We start from the raw sequence: 24092 nt of genomic DNA, 5'->3' as shown, positions 1-24092 counted from the left end.
AAAGAATTGAGACACAAGAAGCTGCTGAAGAACTCCACATCAACCATTCTATGGTCATTCGGCATTTGAAACAAATTGGAAAGGTAAAAAACTTGATAAGTGAGTGTCTCCTGAGCTGACTGAAAATCACAACAATCGTTATTTTGAAGTGTTGTGTTCTCTTATTGTACATAACAACAATGAACGCTTTCTTGATCAGATTGTGATATGCGATGAAAAGTGGATGTTATATGACAACTGGCAATGACGAGCTCAGTGGTGGGACTGAGAAGCTCCAAAACAACTCCCAAAGCCAAACTTACACCAACAAAAGGGTCCTGGTCACTGTTCGGTGGTCTGCTGCCGGTCTGATCCACTACAGCTTTCTGAATCCTGGCAAAACCATTACATCTGAGAAGTACGCTCAGCAAATCGATGAGATGCACCAAAAACTGCAACACCTGCAGCCAGCATTGGTCAACAGAAAGGGCCCAATTCTCCACAATAATGCCCAACTGCACGTTGCACAACCAACATTTCAAAAGTTGAGTGAACGGGGCTACAAAGTTTTGCCTCATCCGCCATATTCACCTGACCTCTTGCCAACCAATTACCAGATCTTCACACATCTTAACAACTTTTTGCAGGGAAAACACTTCCATAACCAGTAGGAGGCAGAAAATTCTTTCCAAGAGTTCGATGAATCCAGAAACATGGATTTTTATGCTACAGGAATAAACAAACATTTCTTATTGGCAAAAATGTGTTGATTGTAATGGTTCCTAATTTGATTAATAAAGATGTGTTTGAGCCTAGTTATAACGATTTAAAATTAACGGTCCAAAACCACAGTTACATTTGCATCAGCCTAATACAATGCCTGGCATACAATAGAGTACTCAATATGTTAGTTATCACCTGCAGCAACAGCAGCAGCAGGAGAAATAATAGTCCCTGAGATCTCCAGATCCCAGAGTTGAAACTCCGATTCTCCAGGTCAGAAGCAAGCCTGTGCCTCAGTGCTTTATTCTCCTGCCTCTATCACTTCCATCTCCTGACAGCTATGTCTACTTCTGAGTCCAATCAGAACTTAGGTCCCATTTTTCAGCCAACTTTATTAAAAACAAGGTATGTATCAACTATCTTCAGCCACTTGCAGCATGGCTTGAAGTTAACCCTCCTTTCCTAGTTCCAGGGCCTGTGAGTATAGCCTACCTGTGGAACTCAAGTGTCCCTTGACAGCCAGCCCTTCACTCTTGGCCAGTCCAGGAGCCCAGCACCCCACAGGTGTGTCTATGTAGATACAAACACAGTAGTACTTTGGTCCTATATGACATGATGGCCCAATCCCTTGGCCAAGTTTCCAAAGAAGGGAAGCAATGACTTACAGAGCTGGTAGGACTGAAAGACTACAGACATTTCAAACTTTAAACAAAAGACATTGCAGCCTTCTGTTCTATATTTTCCCACTTTGGGCCCCCAAAGTGGGACATTCCTGCCTTCCTTAGCCGTTTCTATTTTGGACTGTCATGATCTTACATTCTGAACAAAGTTTCTTTTGTACTCTAGGTCTGACTCTTCATCCCTTCTGCAAGAAAACATTTTCAAGTCTTTCTGGAAATGTGACTTAAGATACTTAACATAACAATGTTCCAATTCACTCATTTGGTTAAATTGTACTTTTTATAAAGATGTGACATAAGACATAACATTGACACAGGCCGTTAATATTGATGGTAGCTGGATTACTAGTTTATGATAATGTATATCACTATTGACAACACAAAAATGTTAAAAAGAGATCTGTTAACTTAGTTTTGTGACATCTGTTATCATGGAATCAATACATAGAGTAAAACTTGTATAGAAAACATTAGTCTGGGGGAGAACGAATCAGGGAGGCAGAAAGACTGGAAGGAGGAAATCTAGCTAGGGGATGTTGGAAAAATATAAACAATAGATAATGAAGCTATGAATAAAGATTTATAATTTGGTATTTTCAATTATTCTTAATAAATATGTAACCAAATCACTAAATATTGTCACCTTTCCAAATCTGCAGATTCCCTGGCTTTAGAAAAGTAATAATTCTTATTTCACCAGTCCACACTCTCTCATTAAAGTGAGTTATTTTGTTATTGATCTCAGTATAGAGCTGCCAAACAGGATACTTTTCCCTTAGTCTTGGCCCAACTTCCTCCCTGTCTGGAGCTCAGAAGGCATTCATGGACAGGGGCAAAGCAGGAAACTGCTGTGACCTCTCTGGCCATAGCCTCTCACCAGGGAGTGGTCAGCTGTCATAAGCAGTATTCAAAACCAGGAACCAAGGTTTGGTTGGAGCTCCTTTAAGCACCAGGGTTTGGGGGCTACTGGCAAGTCCCCAGAGGAGAGTCCAGAAGAAGAGGATGGAAGGAAGGTGGCCCGCTGTGAGGGGATTCCTCCTCTGTCTCACTGTCAACCTTCTGCTTCAAGGTAAGATGGGGCAAGAACAGAGAAGACCAGAGTGTGGTTCTGAAGCATATATAGGAACTTTCTTCTAGCACGTGAAGGACATTAGAATTAACAAGTTAAATATTTCTTCCATAATGTCAGTGTCTTGATTTCCTTTTGGTGACAGATAGAAAGATATTCCACTGCTCAGGACACAGAGCTCTCCTCACTCCCTGCCTGCATAGGGATCTCATTTCACTACCTTTCCAAATCTGCCTTTTCTTGTCCTCCAGTGCCCTTTCCACCACACCTTCATCCTAACCTCCCTACCTCCTTTGATATGATGTCTATGAAAAGAGTAGCCCTGAAAGAGTAAGTAAAATATCAAGGGAGGATAGGAATCAATCTGAGGTAGAAGAAAACAGATACTTTGCCTCCACGGGGAAATACTTGTTCCCAGTCTGGGTAGGTACCTTAAATATTATGGAAAGATATAGAGAAAGAGAGAAGGCAGGGGAAAAAAAGATTAAAAAAAAAAAAAGGAAACGGAGCAAAGATTCTGCTCAGGTACTACCCAAATAGCTCCCTGGCCATGGCCAAGAACAAAGATCCACATAGGGCTTACTATGATTGGCTCAGTGATATGGCCTAATGATCCCAGTGCTAGAAATAAGTCCTAAGCTATCTGAGATGACTAAATCTGAGAAGGGCAAAATAAGCTAAAGCACCAAAATAAGCACATATTCAGAATACCTACTTCGTGTTTCCCGTATCTGCCTAGTAAGTAAGTGCAGTTGATTATCTATCTTATCTTCTTGATAAATTAACTCTGTCTTAGGTAAACAGAAGTCCCTGAAAATGAGGATGAGAAATCATTAGAGCAGATTTATAAATGACCTTGAGTACAAGTCCAAGGGCAGTGCTAGGTGGTACTAGTAGGTAGATCCAAGAGACTTATGATGGGTGCACCACAGGCCTTCTTGAAGTGGCTGCCATTACATCAAGGATGAGTTTGCATACAGATTTGGGCAGATTTTGCATGAGGATGAACAATGAGAATAGATACTGACTCAGCTCACCACATCCATTTCCACCATTTGCCTACCAGATCAGCCCATCCTCTCCAGCCCTGGCAGGAAGGATTTTGACCTTAAGAAGTCTTGGCCCAAGAAGGAGGAGGGCTCACCCACTCCTCCCAGTGAGTCCTCTGTTTTCTCTCTCTGCAGAGAGGCTCCCATCCTAGTAATGGAGGCTCTCTCTCACAGGGTCTCTGCTGGCTTCAGGAAGAGGCAACATTTTCACCATCAGTTGCTCAGGATTTGACCAGCATGGGGTAGATCCTGCTGCCTTCCAAGCATTGTTTGATTTAAAGGTCTTCTGTCCAGCTACCAAGGTCAGCATTCCCACTCAAGTCAACATATCTTTCATCTGTCTGCCATCCTGGAAGTGATGAGACCTGGTCCCCACATTCTGTTGCTTCTAATAGGGGATAATAATCCTCTGCCCTCTCAGCCCAACATTGTATTGGTCTAGTGGTGAGCAACAGGTACTATGAATGGATTCTGGAGCAATTAGAGGGTTTTCCTATGGGATGGGGAGACACAGAGAAGAAGGCTGCAGTGACATTTTTTCAGGAAGGATTTATCCTTGAGTCCTGACCTTTCTGGAAAGTTCCAGAAAGAAGTGATCTTTATGTCAATTAAAACCTGAATTGATGTTCATTGCAGCACTATTTACAATAGCTAGGAGATGGAAGCAACATAGATGTCCATCAACAGATGAATGGATAAAGAAGTTGTTGTACATATATACAACGGAATATTACTCAGCCATAAAAAGCATTGCATTTGAGTCAGTTCTAATGAAGCAGATGAACCAAGAGCTTATTATACAGAGTGAAGTAAGTCAGAAAGAGAAAAACAAATATAATGTATTAACACATATACATGGAGTCTAGAAAGATGGTACTGTTGAAACTATTTGCAGAGCAGCAAAGGAGACGCAGACATAGACAACAAACTTGTGGACACAGTGGGGAAAGGAGAGGAAGGGATGAATTGAGAGATTAACACTGAAACATACACATTACCATGTGTAAAACAGATAGCCAGTGGGAATATGCTATATGATACAAGGACTCAAACCCAATGCTCTGTGACAGCCTAGAGGGATGGGATGTTGTGGGAGGTGGGAAGGAGGTTCAAGAGGGAAGGGGACATATGTATACCTGTGGAAGATTCATGTTGATTTATGGCAGAAACTAACACAATATTGTAAAGCAATTATCCTCCAACTGAAAAAATAAAAACAAAAAAACAAAAAAATTAAGACCTTTCTTTAAAAAAAAACAAACAAACCTAAATTGTTCCTAGATACAAGGGGAGACAATAAGGAAAAGATAGATCAGCATCTAAAATGATGCCTGCTCCAATAAATTAGTAAATATTTATAAGAATATGTAGTGGGCATGGGCCAAATCTTTTTGTACTAATAAGCCTGGATGGGAATTTCTTTACCAGGATGCACAGCTCCAGCTTCTGACATCATTCCTGTGGATTACTACGGTAAAGCAGATCAACTCTCCCCCCTTTCCCACTACCAATTATAAGTTTAAATTTTAAGAGTGACTTAAAGGTTTTCCAGACCTCTACCCAATGTATAAATTGTTCCTGGACCAAATAAGTTCATCTAGAACTGGTCCAGGAGACGCAAATCTCCCTGGGCAGCTTAGGAAGACAGAACTCGTAACCCAAGAAAATGGCCAAGTGTTTGCAGACCAATGCACTGGTACAACCCTGGGTCCAAGTGGTTTTGGGCTGTATCTAATGTCTGCCTAGAAAAAAGGCCATTAAGGGGTACTTTGCCAATGCTGCTGCTGCTAAGTCGCTTCAGTCATGTCTGACTCTGTGCAACCCCATAAACGGCAGCCCACCAGGCTCCTCCATCCCTGGGATTCCCTAGACAAGAATACTGGAGTGGGTTATCATTTCCTTCTCCATTGCCAATGATACTTGGCTAATAAAGAAGGGGAGATAGGGTGTGGTCATTAGGGACCTCAGTGGGAATAAGAGTATCAGAGTTTAAAGACTACTTCCCTGGTGGTCCAGTGGTTAAGACTCTGTGCTTCCACTGCAGGGGACACGGGTTTGATCCCTGGTATGGGAAAATTTTGCCTGCCATTTAGTATGGCCAAAAAGAAAGAGAAGAAGAAAGGGAAGGGCTGGAGTGGCTCCACCATCACTCACCTCTGCTTCTACTGACCTGGTTGTAGATGTGGGACTACACATCTAGCCTTTCATTAGCTAGAACACAGTAGAGTGCATCAGCAACAACAGACTCACTGTATCAGCTGAGAACCTGTGGCTTCCAGATATCAGCATCGAGGAATCATGTATATCCGGGTCAGGGAAAGCCAGCATGAAGCCCATCTGAAAAGAGCAACCAAGGGTCAGTGCAGGGCACAGGGACACCAGCAGATTCAGATCAGGGCACAGTCTCAATGAGTTGACTCTCACAAAACACTATGAGCAGAAGAGACGAGAGAGAGTGACCTTAAAGAAATAGCCCCAAGAGTGAGCACAGTAGGAGACCTGGGAAGGGAGGGAGACGAGCTGATGAAGGCACCCACAGCGCCTCTCTCTCTCTGCTTCTCATAAGCAGTGTGGATGTGGGTCAGGCACCTCCAGGTCTCATTACCTATCTCAGCAGCCAAGGTCGAATTATAGTACCACAGGCCAATGAGGGTGACCAGCACCTATAACCCAGACACCTTCTACTTTCCTTTTGACCAACAGACTTGCCTGCTCACCTTCAGTCCCCTCCTCTACACAGGTGAGTGAGACACATTGTGGCAGCCATTTCAGGTTCAGAGGAAGATATATCAGTGATGCAGGCATTATTTAGGGAGGTTTTAGATCAGTGCTTCTCAACTCTGGCTGCCCACTGAATCTTTTTAAAAATACCAATAACTATGCATTACTCCAGAAACTCCAAGTTAATTGTTCCAATGGGGTTCTACTACTGTGATTTCTTTCTATCTCGCCAGGTGACACTGATGTGCAGACAGGATTAAGAACTACTGCTTTAATTTCTCAATAAAGTTTAAAAAATAAACAAAAACTACTGCTTTACCTTAGATAGCCCTTCCACCAAATGAATCTAACCTGACCCTGACCTGCTGCACATGTATAATTTTTAGCTCAAGCCTGTTAACATTAACAGCCAATACACTTTAACCAGTAATTAATGTAACTGAAGCTACCAGGTGTCCTATGGAAGAATCAGATAAATAAATCATTATAACTGGCATGCATGTAATTATAAAAATATTGAGCTGTTCAAGATTTATTCCACTGAAACAACACATAGAATTGGGGAATTGAGAAGAAAAATAGGAAAGACTCCCAAAATTCTTTTTATTTATTTTATTGACTTATTTTTGGCTGCGCTGGGTCTTTGTTGCTGCACGCAGGCTTTCTCTCTAGTTGCAGAGTGGGGGCTACTCTCTAGTTGCGGAGCATGGGCTCTAGGGTACATGTAGCTCTAGTTGTGCTACAGGCTTAGTTGCCCCAAGGCATGTGTGATCTTAGTTCCCCTTAGACAACGAAGGGGACACTAGGGATCGAACCTGTGTCCCCTGCATTGGCAGGCAGATTCTTAACCACTGGACCACCAAGAAAGTCCCTCCAAAAATTTCTTGACTCATGTTTGAGTCATAACTAATCTTCCCATAACTTTGACTCTAACAATGAAAAAAAAAAAACTTCCTAATGCTGCAGCCCACATGTATATGAATTTCTGGTCCTATGACCCACTTCTGAGAAAACCTAGATGCCTACTTTAAAAGAACAGAGAGGAGAATCTGTGGAAGAAGCTCAGTGGGGGAGGAATTGAATCTTGTGGGCAGGAGACTTGAGGACTCTCTGGACTGAGCTACCCTGGCCTACTTGCAGTGGACAGCATGCTCCTGGACAAGGAATTGTGGGTGATAACAGATATACCTTGAAATGTCACTCAGACCCAGGGGGAGTGGGAGCTTCTGAACACCAGCAAGGCCACCCCAAAGATGTTGATGGACAGCAACCTATATGACCAACTCATTTCCTATGTAAGTCCAGGGGCCCCTGTTTGACTTCCAAGTTGCTCTTGATTTTCCTCTTAATCTAAGGCCCTTTAGGATGTAAAAATAATTCTAAGGAGTTGAGCACCTGCTCCTCATTCCACTTTCTATCCTAACTGCCCTCAAGAAGGATCCCCAATGCATTTGCCCTGCAGACAGGAGGAGCAGCTGGACTTTTATAAAAATGGATGGTCCTGTCCAATGGTCCAAAGAGCCCCATTTTCCCACAAAAGTCTATAATTGTGTTCCCAGAAAGTGGGACATAAGGGGAAATTAGACAATGAAATTGGTGGCACTTCTGAACAGGGCACAATTCAATGCATCTATTACCCAGAGAGGTCAACCCATGACCAGCCTAATTGGACATCAGCAAAGAATGAATAATCAAATATAGAGTTGAGCCCTCTGGCATCAGTTATTTGCCACATTCTCCACACTCCTTCCTACCAGATGGCCAACAGGTGCAGGCCCAGCCTCTTCATCTTAAACCTCCTGGTGCCCAGTAGCTTTCCGCTCACCATTGACGCCCTCAGCTTTTACCTGACAGCAGGAAATAAGAACTTTGCCTCACCACAATGAGGTACCATTTCATGCCAGTCAGAATGGCTGCTATCCAAAAGTCTACAAGCAATAAATGCTGGAGAGGATGTGGAGAAAAGGGAACCTTCTTACACTGTTGATGGGAATGCAAACTAGCACAGCCACTAGTGAGAACAGTGTGGAGGTTCCTTAAAAAACTGGAAATGGAACTGCCATCCATTCAGTTCAGTTCAGTTGCTCAGTCATGTCCGACTCTTTACGACCCCATGAATTGCAGCACGCCAGGCCTCCCTGTCCATCACCAACTCCCAGAGTTCACTCAAACTCACGTCCATTGAGTCGGTGATGCCATCCAGCCATCTCATCCTCTGTCGTCCCCTTCTCCTCCTGCCCCCAACCCCTCCCAGCATCAGGGTCTTTTCCAATGAGTCAACTCTTTGCATGAGGTGGCCAAAGTATTGGAGTTTCAGCTTTAGCATCAGTCCTTCCAATGAACACCCAGGACTGATCTCCCTTAGGATGGACTGGTTGGATCTCCTTGCAGTCCAGGGGACTCTCAAGAGTCTTCTCCAACACCACAGTTCAAAAGCATCAATTCTTCAGCACTCAGCTTTCTTCACAGTCCAACGCTCACATCCATACATGACCACTGGAAAAACCATAGCCTTGACTAGACAGACCTTTGTGGGCAAAGTAACATCTCTGCTTTTGAATATGCTATCTAGGTTGGTCATAACTTTCCTTCCAAGGAGTAAGCATCTTTTAATTTCATGGCTGCAATCACCATCTGCAGTGATTTTGGAGCCCCAGAAAATAAAGTCTGACACTGTTTCCACTGTTTCTCCATCTATTTGCCATGAAGTGATGGGACCAGATGCCATGATCTTAGTTTTCTGAATGTTGAACTTCTATATGACCCAGCAATCCCACTGCTGGGTATACACACCAAGGAAACCAGAATTGAAAGAGACACGTGTACTCCAGTGTTCATCGCAGCACTGTTTATAAAAGCCAGGACATGGAAGCAACCTAGATGTCCATCAGCAAATGAATGGATAAGAAAGCTGTGGTATATATACACAATGGAGTATTACTCAGCCATTAAAAAGAATACATTTGAATCAGTTCTAAGAAGGTGGATGAAACTGGAGCCTATTATACAGAGTGAAGTAAGCCAGAAAGAAAAACACCAATACAGTATACTAACGCATATATATAGAATTTAGAAAGATGGTAATGATAACCCTGTAGGTGAGACTGCAAAAGAGACACAGATGTATAGAACAGTCTTTTGGACTCTGTGGGAGAGGGTGAGGGTGGGGTGATTTGGGAGAATGGCATTGAAACATGTATATTATCATATGTGAAACGAATCACCAGTCCAGGTTCGATGCATGATACAGGGTGCTCAGGGATGGTGCACTGGGATGACCCAGAGGGATGGGATGGGGAGGGAGGTGGGAGAGGGGTTCAGGATGGGGAACACATGTACACCCATGGTGGATTCATGTCAATGTATGGCAAAACCAATACAACATTGTAAAGTAATTAGCCTCCAATTAAAATAAAATAATAATAATTTAAAAAAGAACCTTGCCTCATTCAAGATAACTCTTCTGCTGGGCTACAATGTCTTCCTGCTCATGATGAATGACTTACTCCCTGCCAGTGGCACCCCCCTCATCAGTATGGCCCCTCCAGCTCTTGAGAAGAGAAGGGTGAGAGGGACTGGCGGAACTGGCTCAGGGAAGGGAGATATACTGGGCAAAAGAGGCTGTGCTTCCCAGGGTGGGATTGGAAGAGAGGAATAAAGTCCTGGCTGGTGCCTCTGGCCCTCAGGCAGGCCCAGCTTCCTCCCAGTGTCTATTTTGCCCTGTGTCTGTCCCTGATGGTGCTCAGCCTGCTGGAGACCATCTTCATCTCCTCCCTGCTGGACCCGGCCACCACCCAGCCCCCACCTATGCCTCGCTGGCTCCATTTCCTGCTTCTACACTGCACCAGCCCAAGGACATGCTGCCCCGCTATGCCCCAGAAAGGAAACACAGGCCTTGCCCACCTGCCTGGTGAGGGAAATGAGCACTGCCCACGCTTCCTCCTCCATCACCTCTGCTTTTCCGCTCCTGCCTCCTTCCCCACAATCCCCCAGGTGACCTTGGTGGCCCACAGCTGAGTCTCCGTCTCACCATAGGTGTGGAGCCCATGGAGTTTGTGGGGAAGGTGCCAGGTCCAGAGAGAGAACTAAATGGGTTCCCTCGGTCAGCAAGAACCTAGCCGGAAAACAAGACTCAGAAGCAGCACTTGGTCAGTCTATGGGTGCAGTTAAGCCACATGATGGACACCTTGCTCTTCTGTCTCTACCTGCTTTTCATGGCCACCTCTATCACTATGGTGATCGTCCTCTGAAACACCAAGGCATGACATCCATATCCACTTCTCCCTACAAACTACAGCATGAAGATTCTCATGGTCTTAGGTCCAGCCAGACACAGGCCGTTTCCTAGTCTTAACCACTTACCTGCAATGACTACCATGTGTATGCATATGTTCATTTTATGCTTTAGTTGTATCCAACTCTTTGTGACTCCATGGACTGTAGCCCACTAGGCTCCTCCGTCCATGGGACTCTCCAGGCAAGAATACTGGAGTGGGCTGCCATTTCCTCCTCCAGGGGATCTTCCTGACCCCAGGATCGAACCCAAGTCTCCAGCATCTCCTGCATTGCAAGCAGGTTCTTTACTGTTGGAGCCATCAGAGAAGCCCAGTGACTACCATGTCCCCTCTAGATTCCCAAAACAACACAGCCCTACCAAGCAGGTTTAGGACAGCCCTAGACAATCTCCTGATGTCTCACATGCCTCATGGGCATGTGGGTCCTCATTCCCACACACTTCAGTGTTCCTTAGCCTCACCTAACTTCTGACTCCCTTATCACTGAAGATTGGGGTCAGTGGAGTCTCTTCTTGATTTATTGTCCCAATAAATAACTTTCCAGGAAGCACTGGCTCCTCAGTGCATTTATGATAATCTCTACAAACACTGAGGTAAAGAGCCCTCTTGTAGATAAAAAGCTCAGAGATAAACCCACATACCTATGGGTACCTTACTTTTGACAAAGGAGGCAAGAATATACAATGGGGCAAAGACAGACTCTTCAATAAGTGACGCTGGGAAAACTGGACAGCCACATGCAAAAGAATGAAATTAGAACACTTCTTAACACCATACATAAAGATAAACTCAAAATAGATTAAAGACCCTAAATGTAAGGCTAGAAACTATAAAACTCTTAGAGGAAAACATAGGCAGAACATTCTATGACATAAATAACAGCAACTCTATGACCCAACTCCTAGAGTAATGGAAATAAAAACAGAAATAAACAAGTGGGACCTGATTAAACTTAATAGCTTTTGCACAGCAAAGGAAACTATAAACAAGGTGAAAAAACAACTCTCAGAACAGGAGAAAATAACAGCAAATGAAACAACTGACAAAGGATTAATTTCCAAAATACACAAGCAGGTATATGCAAGTCAATACCAGAAAACAAACAACCCAATCAAAAAGTGGGGAAAAGCCCTAAAAAGACATTTCTCCAAAGAAGACATATAAACGGCTAATAAACATATGAAAAGATGCTCAACATCACTCATTATTAGAGAAATGCAAATCGAGACTACAACGAGATATCGCCTCACACTGGTCAGAATGGCCATCATCAAAAAGTTTACAAACAATAAATGCTGGAAAGGGTGTGAAGAAAAGGAACCCTCTTGCACTGTTGGTGGGAATGTAAAATTGATACAGCCACTATGGAAGACAGTATGGAGTTTTTTTATTCCTTAAAAAACTAGGAATAAAACCACCATATGACCCAGCAATCCCACTATTAGGCATATACTCTAAGGAAAACAAAATTGAAAAAGACACATGGACCCCAACGTTCATTATAGCACTATTTACAATAGCTAGGACATAGAAGCAACCTAGATGTTCACTGACAGATGAATAGATAAAGAAGCTGTGGTACACATACATATGGAATATTAGTCATAAAAAGGAATGCATTTAGGTCAGTTCTAAGGAAGCAACAGTTAGAACTGGACATGGAACAACAGACTGGTTCCAAATAGGAAAAGGAGTACATCAAGGCTGTATATTGTCACCCTGCTTATTTAACTTCTATGCAGAGTACATCATGAGAAATACTAGGCTGGAAGAAGCACAAGCTGGAATCAAGATTGCCGGAAGAAATATCAATAACCTCAGATATGCAGATGACACCACCCTTATGGCAGAAAGTGAAGAGGAACTAAAAAGCCTCTTGATGAAAGTGAAAGAGGAGAGTGAAAAAGTTGGCTTAAAGCTCAACATTCAGAACACTAAAACCATGGCATCTGGTCCCATCACTTCATGGCAAATAGATGGGGAAACAGTGGAAACAGTGTCAGACTTTATTTTCTGGGGCTCCAAAATCACTGCAGATGGTGATTGCAGCCATGAAATTAAAAGATGCTTACTCCTTGGAAGGAAAGTTATGACCAACCTAGATAGCATATTCAAAAGCAGAGATGTTACTTTGCCCACAAAGGTCTGTCTAGTCAAGGCTATGGTTTTTCCAGTGGTCATGTATGGATGTGAGCGTTGGACTGTGAAGAAAGCTGAGTGCTGAAGAATTGATGCTTTTGAACTGTGGTGTTGGAGAAGACTCTTGAGAGTCCCCTGGACTGCAAGGAGATCCAACCAGTCCATCCTAAGGGAGATCAGTCCTGGGTGTTCATTGGAAGGACTGATGCTAAAGCTGAAACTCCAATACTTTGGCCACCTCATGCAAAGAGTTGACTCATTGGAAAAGACCCTGATGCTGGGAGGGGTTGGGGGCAGGAGGAGAAGGGGACGACAGAGGATGAGATGGCTGGATGGCATCACCGACTCGATGGACGTGAGTTTGAGTGAACTCTGGGAGCTGGTGATGGACAGGGAGGCCTGGCATGCTGCGATTCATGGCATCTCAAAGAGTCGGACACGACTGAGCGACTGAACTGAACTGAATGAGATGGATGAACCTAAAGCCTATTATACAGAGTGAAGTAAGTCAGAAAGAGAAAAACAAATATTGTATACTAACACATATATATGGAATCTAGAAAGATGGTACTGATGAAATTATTTTCAGGGCAACAGTGGAGACATAGACATAGAGAACAGACTTATGGACACAGCTGGGTGGGTAGAAAGGAGAAGCGTGGGATGTATGGAAAGAGTAACATGGAAACTTACATTACCATATGTAAACTAGATAGCCAATAGGAATTTTCTGTATAATTCAGGGAACTCAAACTGAGCTCTGTAACAACGTAGAGGTATGGGATGGGGTGGGAGGTGGGAGGGAGGTTCAAGAGGGAGGGGACGTATGTATACCTATGGCTGATTCATGTTGATGTTTGGCAGAAACCAACACAATTCTGTAAAGCAATTACCCTTCAATTAAAAAATAAATAATTTTTTAAAGCCCCCTTGTAGAAGCTTTGATACTTCATTCTAAACAGGTGTAATGGGATTTGACTTGAAGTCTCTCAGACACTTTCAGAGATTCAAAAGAATGAAAAGGTCATCTCATTTGCAAGAAATTATTATAAAATATTTAAATTAAAAAATGTCCCTTTCATCAACCATTTTCATTTCACTTTCCTTTGTGTCAAGTTTTATTCTAACAGGTTCCTCTAATCTCACAAAATCAAAGAGAGGGCCCTCTGAATACATACACATGCTTGAAGAAGGGCCAGGAAGACTAGTTAAGGGCCTCAATTAAAGAGTTCAAGTTAAATAGTCCTATAGCCACGTAAAGGAATGCTCTGCAGCCATTTAAAGTAAGAATGTAGATCTATGTCAAAACCAGGGAAACAGGTCCACGATATATAGCATGAAAAAAAAAAGTTATAAAACAGTATGTATATAAAATTTCTGTTTAAAAAAAAAAAGAGTGCTAGATAGAAATGCAGAGGGAAAGATATGGATAACTGAGAGTGAAAGTGTTAGTTTCTCATTCATGTCCCTTTGTGACCCCTTGGACTATAGCCCACCAGGCTCCTCTGTCCATGGAATTTTCCAGGCAAGAATACTGGAGTGGGTTGCCATTTACTTCTCCAATGGACAGCTGGGAGGGATTGGGGGCAGGAGGAGAATGGGACGACAGAGGATGAGATGGATGGATGGCATCACTGACTCGATGGACGTGAGTTTGAGTGAGCTCCAAGAGTTGGTGACGGACAGGGAGGCCAGGCGTGCTGCAATTCATGGGGTCGCAAAGAGTCGGACACGACTGAGCGACTGAACTGAACTGAACTGAACTGAATGGACAGCTAGACATAAAAAACAAAAATAACAAGAGCTAACTTTGTCCAGGATAATGGGATTATGAGGATTGCTATCTTCTTTTATTTTCTTGTCTGTGTTTTCAATGCATGGATATTCAATTACTCAGTTGTGTCCAACTCTTTGTGACCCCATCAGCTGTAGACCACCAGGCTCCCCTGTCCATGGAATATTCCATGCAAGAAAATTGGAGTGGGCTGCCATTTCCCACTCCAGGGGATCTTTCCAACCCAGGGATCATATCTGCATCTCCTGCATTGGCAGGTAAGTTCTTTACCATTGTACCCACCTGGGAAGTCTGTGTTTTCAATGAGCGTATATTATATTTACTCCCTGCCAAAAACCCTTCCTTCTTGGTGGGGTAGGGTAGTTGTCCCAAGAGGCTTGCAGGATCTTAGCTCCTCGACCAGGGATTAAACTCAGGCCCTCGACAGTGAAAGCACAGAATCCTAACCAATGAACTGCCAGGGAATTCTCCAAAACCTATTTTTTTTAAAAGAGTTCTATATTAACAGTACTTCATATCCCCACCAGCACATATCCTGGGGAGGACTCCAACAGGTACCTGGGAGCAAGGACCTGAGGAGAGAGAAAAATTGAAAGGGGAAGTGAAAGAATACCAAGGATGAATATCTGGATTATGTTTTAATTATATTCAACTAGATGAATAGATTTCAGAGATTTATTCATATTTCTGGCTCCCCTTAAAGAGTGTGCTTTCCTAAAAGACAATGTCTCACCCATTTTTACAAATCAGTATATGATATCATGACACCTGTCACATCATAGGTGCTTAATAGACTTGTTGCAATGTATGAATGAACGCCAGCCAGCCAAGAATCATTGTTTATTAGCTCTAGATGCAATCCCTTTATCCTATCTTGGTATATTTTATTTTATTTTCCCACAACTTATGTAGAAAATTAGCAGTCCACTTTTATATGTCAACTATCTCTGTTCTTAGAGACAGTCCTTTTTACACTGACAATGGCATTTCTGCTTGTAGATTCTCTTATATTTCCTTCTTTCCATTACTCGAAACATGTTTTTCAATCAGAAACTTGCCCTTGATTTTTGCTAATAACTTAACATGAAAAGTGTTTACCACAACTTTGAGGAGTTTCAAATTCCTTAAGGTCACCTTTGCATCATTTCTTTTTCCTTTCCCATCCCCACATTTGTGTTTCTCTAGACGTCAACTTTGCATTTTACCTCACACATAGGTGACTTTAGGTTTTCTGTGCCAAGACCATTACAATTGACAATATCCTTTGCAAAGCAACCACCTGTTCATGTGTTAAGGCTGAGGTGACTCTTGCAGTTTAAAACATGACCTGACAATGAGGCAAAATAGTTTAAGCTATAGTTTAAGTTCTAGCCTAGATGTGTCAGGAGGAATGTTAGGGGTATTTCACAATTTCAGAGGATGTACATATGATTTACAATATCCCTTTCCCTTTCAAAAAAACATACACTTAAAACTTTATTTCCTTTTCCTCCATTTGCTAGTATAAACCTCTGTTAAGAGCACACATTGGAAATTTATGAACTCTTTGGCCCTGGATATACTACTACTCTCTTCAAATGCTTGATTATGTTTCTAACTTCTTAGGTTGCCATTTCTAAGCTCCCATTCTCTCCTTTTATTAGCAGTATCCGGTATATCCTCACAACCTTCTCACATATCAGTATTTCTTGTCTTTTTTTTTTTTTTTTTTGGTCACACCGTGAGGCGTACAGTATCTTAATTCACCAACCAGGGATCAAACCCATGCCCCCTGCAGTGGAAGCGTGGAGTTTTAACCTCTGGACCACCAGGGAAGTCCCTCGGTGTTTCTTTTATTCACTAAACAGTTCTAAGAAAAATCCCTTCTTACTTATTGTTTCGGTGCCCCCATATACCTGCCCATTCTTACTGTGAGTTTTATCTCAATACTGCCTTTGATTCTTTCTGTCTTCTAGAAATCCAGAATATCTACAGACAGTACCATGTTTCATACTTACCCCTCTCTTCTTTCATCTCTCTGCTTCTCTTTCTGAAAACCAAGCCTGTCTGCTCTTTCAACAGTTTTCTCTCACCTTCCTCTGTACTACTCTTGTATTTTCTCTTACACCTTCTTTATACCAACATCTTTCATTATTATTTCTCCTTTACTATGTGTGCTGTGCGTAGTCACTCAGTCGTGTCCAACTCTTTGCAACCCCATGGACTGTAGCCTGCCAGGCCCCTCTGTCCATGGGGATTCTCCAGGCAAGAATACTGGATGGGGTTGCCATGCCTTCCTCCAGGGGATCTTCCCAACCCAGGGATCAAACCCAGGTCTCCCACATTGCAGGCAGATTCTTTTACTGTCTGAGTCACCAGCCAGAAGCCCAAGAATACTGGAGTGGGGTAGCCTATCCCGTATCCAGGGGACCTTTCCAACCCACGAATCAAACCAGGGTCTCCTGCTTTGCAGGCGGATTCTTTACCATTGGACAATTCATTTATATTATTACACTTAATAATTCAGAGGTGATACTCCTGATACTAATTTTCCACCTATATGGGATAGTGGTAGGAATCTGTACAAAATAAGTAGCACTTTATAATTATACCACGAGGGTTTTCTATAACTCGTGTGGCCATCTGTCTCAATGAACCACCAGAAAGCTTACTGAGCAAACACAAGGATTTCTAAAGGTGCAATTTAGCAAACAGAAGATAAAATGCAATTAGGAAATAAAATCATTCTTCAAGTTTCTTCCCGTAAAGGTAAATTGAGTAATTCTGCCAAGTTACCCCAAGACAACATGTCCAATGCCCAGGTCTCTCTTACTCTCTTACTACCTGTTTCACACTGTGCTAACATGGTATTCACTAGACCCCAAAGGAGCAGCCATTGTGTCTGCTTGCCTAGTTCCCACGTCTGACCAAAGACCACAACTCTTGCCTATTTCTTCATGCCTTTTGAGAAAATATCTGCTTAGAATTCTAGTCTCAGGGATCTTGAGTTCACAGGCTACTTTCTTTTCACTCTACTCAGCCTTACACTTGGAATCCATCTTCCATGTATTATTTAAACCAATTTGAGACATTTAGTTATTCAAAGTAGTTTCTTCAGTATTCAATAACTGTTAGGCAATATTTTGAATCATTAATGCAACCTTTTAACATAATAAGTGCAACACACAGCTGGCATGCCAAAACCTTACACAATAAAGGTTTTTCTTCTTTACCTTTTCAAACTTTTCATTGCAATCTAGGTTACATACAGAGAAGTGTACAAATCTTCTGTGTACCACTGAATGAATTTTTAAAGTTGATCACACCTGAATAACCACCACCCAAGTGAAGAAACAGAACAACTCTTGGAAAAACACTCACTGGGGCCTTAGTAGTTGTTGCGCCCATTCATTCTCTCCAAAGGTAGTCACTAACCTGACTTCTAGACAAGTTTAGTCTGTTTTAGATTTTAGATAAGTGGAATTACAGTAGGTATTCTTTTATGTCTGACTTCTTTCCCTCAATGTTATATTTGTGAGATTTAGCCATGTGTGAATAGCAATATTTTGTTCATATTCATTGTTGTATAGGTTTTCATTTAATTATTTTTAGATCAGTAATTGCAGTCTTATTTACGGAGTTAACAGACTTGAACTTAGGTTAGATTAAAATCACTGCTCACTTTCTGATATTAAAAGAACATTGGCAGATTGTTTTCAACCATAAATTTAACTAGGTAATTTAACTGTACTTGCTTATATCCCTTTATAGCCTCAGTTAAAGGGTATAATATCTTAAATCATTTTTGTAACAAGGAAGGAGATGAATAAAAGTTGGGACACTAGATGTGTGGTTCAAAGCTTTCACTCTTCAGATCAGGGTTCATTCCAGAGTTGAGGGTTCTCTCCTGATTATATGGTATTGTGCTGGGTGAAGGAACTGGTGTACGTTGAGTGTATGTCTCCATCTTTCCTACCCGTTTCCATGTGGATATTTTGTCATTTGCCCAACATGCAGAAGTCACTCAGCCAGTTTCTGGATTTCTCTCAGAAGGAATTGCTCTGTGCGTGTCTGTGGGAGGAAGGATGTTTAGGAGACTCCTATGTAACCATCTTGGTCTCCCCTAAATTTGTATATTTGTTTAAGCATTGTTTAATTCACAAAAAAAGCAAGGTTTTTTGCTTCTAGAGAGGTGACAAGCTGATTCTAAAATATATATAGAATTGCAAATGCCTAATATTTTTTAATAAAAGAACAAAGATGAAGAAATTACACTATTTGATTTTAAGTTTTACTTTAGATATACAGTATGTGAGGCAATGTAAGGATAGACATGGATCAATGGAACACAGAGAGGATCCAGAAATAGACCCATGCATGTTAGTCATTTGACTTTTGATAACAGGTCAAGATAATTCAGTGGAGAAAGAACAGTCTTATTAAATGAATGGTGCTAGAACAAATAGATATTTATGTTGACACTTACATCATATGCAAAAATATACTCAAAATTTATCATAGGCATAAATATAAAAATATAAAACTATAAAAATTCTGGGAAAAAATAGAGCAAAACACAGCAATCAGAGAGGAAAAAGAAATAAAAGGAATCTAGATTGGAAAAGAAGAAGTAAAGCTCTCACTGTTTGCAGATGACATAGAAAACCCTGAAGATAGTATCAGAAAATTACTAGAGCTAATCAGTGAATTTAGCAAAGTTGCAGGATATAAAATCAATACACAGAAATCACTTGCATTTCTATATACTAACAATGAAAAGTCAGAAAGAGAAATTAAGGAATCAATCCCACTCACTATTGCAACAAAAAGAATTAAATATCTAGCAATAAACTTATCTAAGGAGACAATCTGGTCCACTGGAGAAGGGAATGGCAAACCACTTCAGTATTCTTGCCTTGAGAACCCCATGAACAGTATGAAAAGACAAAATGATAAGATACTGAAAGAGAAACTCCCCAGGTCAGTAGGTACCCAATATGCTACTGGAGATCAGTGGAGAAATAACTCCAGAAACAATGAAGGGATGGAGCCAAAGCAAAAACAATACCCAGCTGTGGATGTGACTGGTGATAGAAGCAAGGTCCGATGCTGTAAAGAGCAATATTGCATAGGTACCTGGAATGTCAGGTCCATGAATTAAGGCAAATTGGAAGTGGTCAAACAAGAGATGGCAAGAGTGAATGTTGACATTCTAGGAATCAGAGAACTGAAATGGACTGGAATGGGTGAATTTAACTCAGATGACCATTATATCTACTACTGTGGGCAGGAATCCCTCAGAAGAAATGGAGTGGCCATCATGGTCAACAAAAGAGTCCGAAATGCAGTACTTGGATGCAATCTCAAAAACGACAGAATTCTCTCTGTTCGTTTCAAGGCAAACCATTCAATATCACAGTAATCCAAGGCTATGCCCCAACCAGTAACGCTGAAGAAGCTGAAGTTGAACGGTTCTATGAAGACCTACAAGACCTTTTAGAACTAACACCCAAAAAAGATGTCCTTTTCATTATAGGGGACTGGAATGCAAAAGTAGGAAGTCAAGAAACACCTGGAGTAACAGGCAAATTTGGCCTTGGAATACGGAATGAAGCAGGGCAAAGACTAACAGAGTTTTGCCAAGAAAATGCACTGGTCATAACAAACACCCTCTTCCAACAACACAAGAGAAGACTGTATACATGGACATCACCAGATGGTCAACACCAAAATCAGACTGATCATATTCTTTGCAGCCAAAGATGGAGAAGCTCTATACAGTCAGCAAAAACAAGACCAGGAGCTGACTGTGGCTCAGACCATGAACTCCTTATTGCCAAATTCAGACTTAAATTGAAGAAAGTAGGGAAAACCACTAGACCATTCAGGTATGACCTAAATCAAATCCCTTATGATTATACAGTGGAAGTGAGAAATAGATTTAAGGGCCTAGATCTGATAGATAGAGTGCCTGATGAACTATGGAATGAGGTTCGTGACATTGTACAGGAGACAGGGATCAAGACCATCCCCATGGAAAAGAAATGCAAAAGCAAAATGGCTGTCTGGGGAGGCCTTACAAATAGCTGTGAAAAGAAGAGAAGCGAAAAGCAAAGGAGAAAAGGAAAGATATAAACATCTGAATGCAGAGTTCCAAAGAATAGCAAGAAGAGATAAGAAAGCCTTCTTCAGTGATCAGTGCAAAGAAATAGAGGAAAACAACAGAATGGGAAAGACTAGGGATCTCTTCAAGAAAATTAGAGATACCAAGGGAACATTCATGCAAAGATGGGCTCGATAAAGGACAGAAATGGTATGGACCTAACAGAAGCAGAAGATATTAAGAAGAGGTGGCAAGAATACACAGAAGAACTGTACAAAAAAGATCTTTACAACCCAGATAATCACGATGTTGTAATCACTGACCTAGAGCCAGACATCCTGGAATGTGAAGTCAACTGGGCCTTAGAAAGCATCACTACGAACAAAGCTAGTGGAGGTGATGGAATTCCAGTTGAGCTATTTCAAATCCTGAAAGATGATGCTGTGAAAGTGCTGCACTCAATATGCCAGCAAATTTGGACAACTCAGCAGTAGTCACAGGACTGGAAAAGGTCAGTTTTCAAAGAAAGGCAATGCCAAGGAATGCTCAAACTACTACACAATTGCACTCATCTCACACGCTAGTAAAGTCATGTTCAAAATTCTCCAAGCCAGGCTTCAGCAATATATGTACCGTAAACTTTCTGATGTTCAAGCTGGTTTTAGAAAAGGCAGAGGAACCAGAGACCAAATTGCCAACATCCACTGGATGGCGGAAAAAGCAAGAGAGTTCCAGAAAAGCATCTATTTCTGCTTTATTGACTATGCCAAAGCCTTTGACTGTGTGGATCACAATAAACTGTGGAAAATTCTGAAAGAGATGGGAATACCAGACCACCTGATCTGCCTCTTGAGAAATGTGTATGCAGGTCAGGAAGCAACAGTTAGAACTGGACATGGAACAACAGACTGGTTCCAAATAGGAAAAGGAGTTCGTCAAGGCTGTATATTGTCACCCTGCTCATTTAACTTATATGCAGAGTACATAATGAGAAACGCTGGACTGGAAGAAACACAAGCTGGAATCAAGACTGCCAGGAGAAATATCAATAACCTCAGATATGCAGATGACACCACCCTTATGGCAGAAAGTGAAGAGGAACTCAAAAGCCTCTTGATGAAAGTGAAAGAGGAGAGTGAAAAAGTTGGCTTAAAGCTCAATATTCAGAAAATGAAGATCATGGCATCCGGTCCCCCACTTCATGGGAAATAGATGGGGAAACAGTGGAAACAGTGTCAGACTTTATTTTTCTGGGCTCCAAAATCACTACAGATGGTGACTGCAGCCATGAAATTAAAAGACGCTTACTCCTTGGAAGGAAAGTTATGACCAACCTAGATAGCATATTCAAAAGCAGAGACATTACTTTGCCAACAAAGGTCCATCTAGTCAAGGCTATGGTTTTTCCTGTGTTCATGTATGGATGTGAGAGTTGGACTGTGAAGAAGGCTGAGCGCTGAAGAATTGATGCTTTTGAACTGTGGTGTTGGAGAAGACTCTTGAGAGTCCCTTGGACTGCAAGGAGATCCAACCAGTCCATTCTGAAGGAGATCAGCCCTGGGATTTCTTTGGAAGGAATGATGCTAAAGCTGAAACTCCAGTACTTTGGCCACCTCATGTGAAGAGTTGACTCATTGGAAAAGACTCTGATGCTGGGAGGGATTGGGGGCAAGAGGAGAAGGGGATGACAGAGGATGAGATGGCTGGATGGCATCACTGACTTGATGGACATGAGTCTGAGTGAACTCCGGGAGTTGGTGATGGACAGGGAGGCCTGGCGTGCTGCGATTCATGGGGTCACAAAGAGTCAGACATGACTGAGCAACTGATCTGATCGCTGATCTGAAGGAGACAAAAGAACTGTACACAGAAAATTATAAGACACTAATGAAAGAAATCAAAGATGACCTAAATAGATGGAGAGATATCCCATGTTCCTGGGTAGGAAGAATAAATATTGTAAAAACGACTATACTACCAAATGCAATCTACAAATTCAATGCAATCCCTATCAAATTACCAATGGCATTTTTCACAGAACTAGAACAAAAAATTTCACAGTTCATATGGAAAAACAAAAGACCCCAAATAGCCAAAGCAGTCTTGAGAAAGAAGAATGGAGCTGGAAGAATCAACCTCCTGATTTAAGATTATACTACAAAGTTACAGTCATCAATAGAGTACAGTACTGACACAAAAACAGAAATATAGATCAATGTAACAAGATAGAAAGCCAAGAAATAAACCCATGCACCTATGGGTACCTTATTTTAGACAAAGGAGGCAAGAATATACAATAAGGCAAAGACAGCTTCTTCAAAAAATGGTGCTGGGAAAACTGGATAGCTACATGTAAAAGAATGAAATTAGAACACTTCCTAACACCATACACAAGATAAACTCAAAATGGATTAAAGACCTAAATGTAAGACTAGAAACTATAAAACTCTTAGAGGAAAACAAAGGCAGAACACTTGATGACATAAATCAAAGTAAGATCCTCTTTGACCCACATCCTAGAGTAATGGAAATAAAAACAAAAGTAAACAAGTGGGACCTGATTAAACTGAAAAGCTTTTGCACAGCAAAGGAAACTATAAGCAAGGTGAAAAGACAGTCCTCAGAATGGGAGAAAATAATAGCAAATGAAACAACTGACAAAGGATTAATTTCTAAAATATACAAGCAGCTCATACAATTCAATGTCAGAAGAACAAACAACCCAATCAAAAAGTGGGGAAAAGACCTAAACAGACATTTCTCCAAAGAAGACTTAGAGATGGCTAACAAACACATGAAAAGATGCTCAAAGCTGCTCGTTATTAGACAAAACTACAATGAGATATCACCTCACACTGGTCAGAATGGCCATCATCAAAAAGTCTACAAACAATAAATGCTGGAGAGGGTGTGGAGGAAAGGAAACACTCTTGCACTGTTGTTGGGAATGTAAATTGACACAGCTACTATGGAAGACGGTATTTCTTAAAAAACTACGAATAAAACTGCCATATGACCCAGCAATCCCACTCCTAGGCATATACCCTGGGGAAACCAAAATTGAAAAAGACACATGTATCCCATTGTTCATTGCAGCACTACTTATAATAGCTAGAACTTGGAAGCAACCTGCTGCTGCTGCTGCTGCTAAGTTGCTTCAGTCGTGTCTGACTCTGTGCGACCCCATAGATGGCAGCCCACTAGGCTCCTGTGTCCCTGGGATTCTCCAGGCAAGAATACTGGAGTGGGTTGCCATTTCCTTCTCCAATGCATGAAAGTGAAAAGTGAAAGTAAAGTCGCTTAGTCGTGCCTGACTCTTAGCGACCCCATGGACTGCAGCCTACCAGGCTCCTCTGTCCATGGGATTTTCCAGGCAAGAGTACTGGAGTGGGTTGCCATTGCCTTCTCCTGGAAGCAACCTAGCTGTCCATCAACAGATGAATGGATAAAGAAGTTGCGATACATATATACAATGGAATATTACTCAGCCATAAAAAGGAACACATTTGAGTCAGTTCTGATGAGGTGGATGAATCTAGAACCTATTATACAGAGTGAAG

The 24092-nt window shown here is 41.7% G+C and overlaps 1 pseudogene; it reads left to right on the top strand.

Annotated features, from left to right (window-relative positions):
* The first annotated feature begins 212 nt into the window (after window positions 1-212).
* Window positions 213-10339, top strand: LOC139179374 (5-hydroxytryptamine receptor 3C-like; annotated as a pseudogene).
* The last annotated feature ends 13753 nt before the right edge of the window (window positions 10340-24092 follow it).

This window comes from Bos indicus, chromosome 1 (genome assembly GCF_029378745.1).
Source record: "Bos indicus isolate NIAB-ARS_2022 breed Sahiwal x Tharparkar chromosome 1, NIAB-ARS_B.indTharparkar_mat_pri_1.0, whole genome shotgun sequence".
Taxonomy (NCBI): Eukaryota; Metazoa; Chordata; class Mammalia; order Artiodactyla; family Bovidae; genus Bos; species Bos indicus.
Note: the sequence above shows the minus strand (reverse complement) of the source record. Positions and strands in the feature narration are given on the sequence as shown.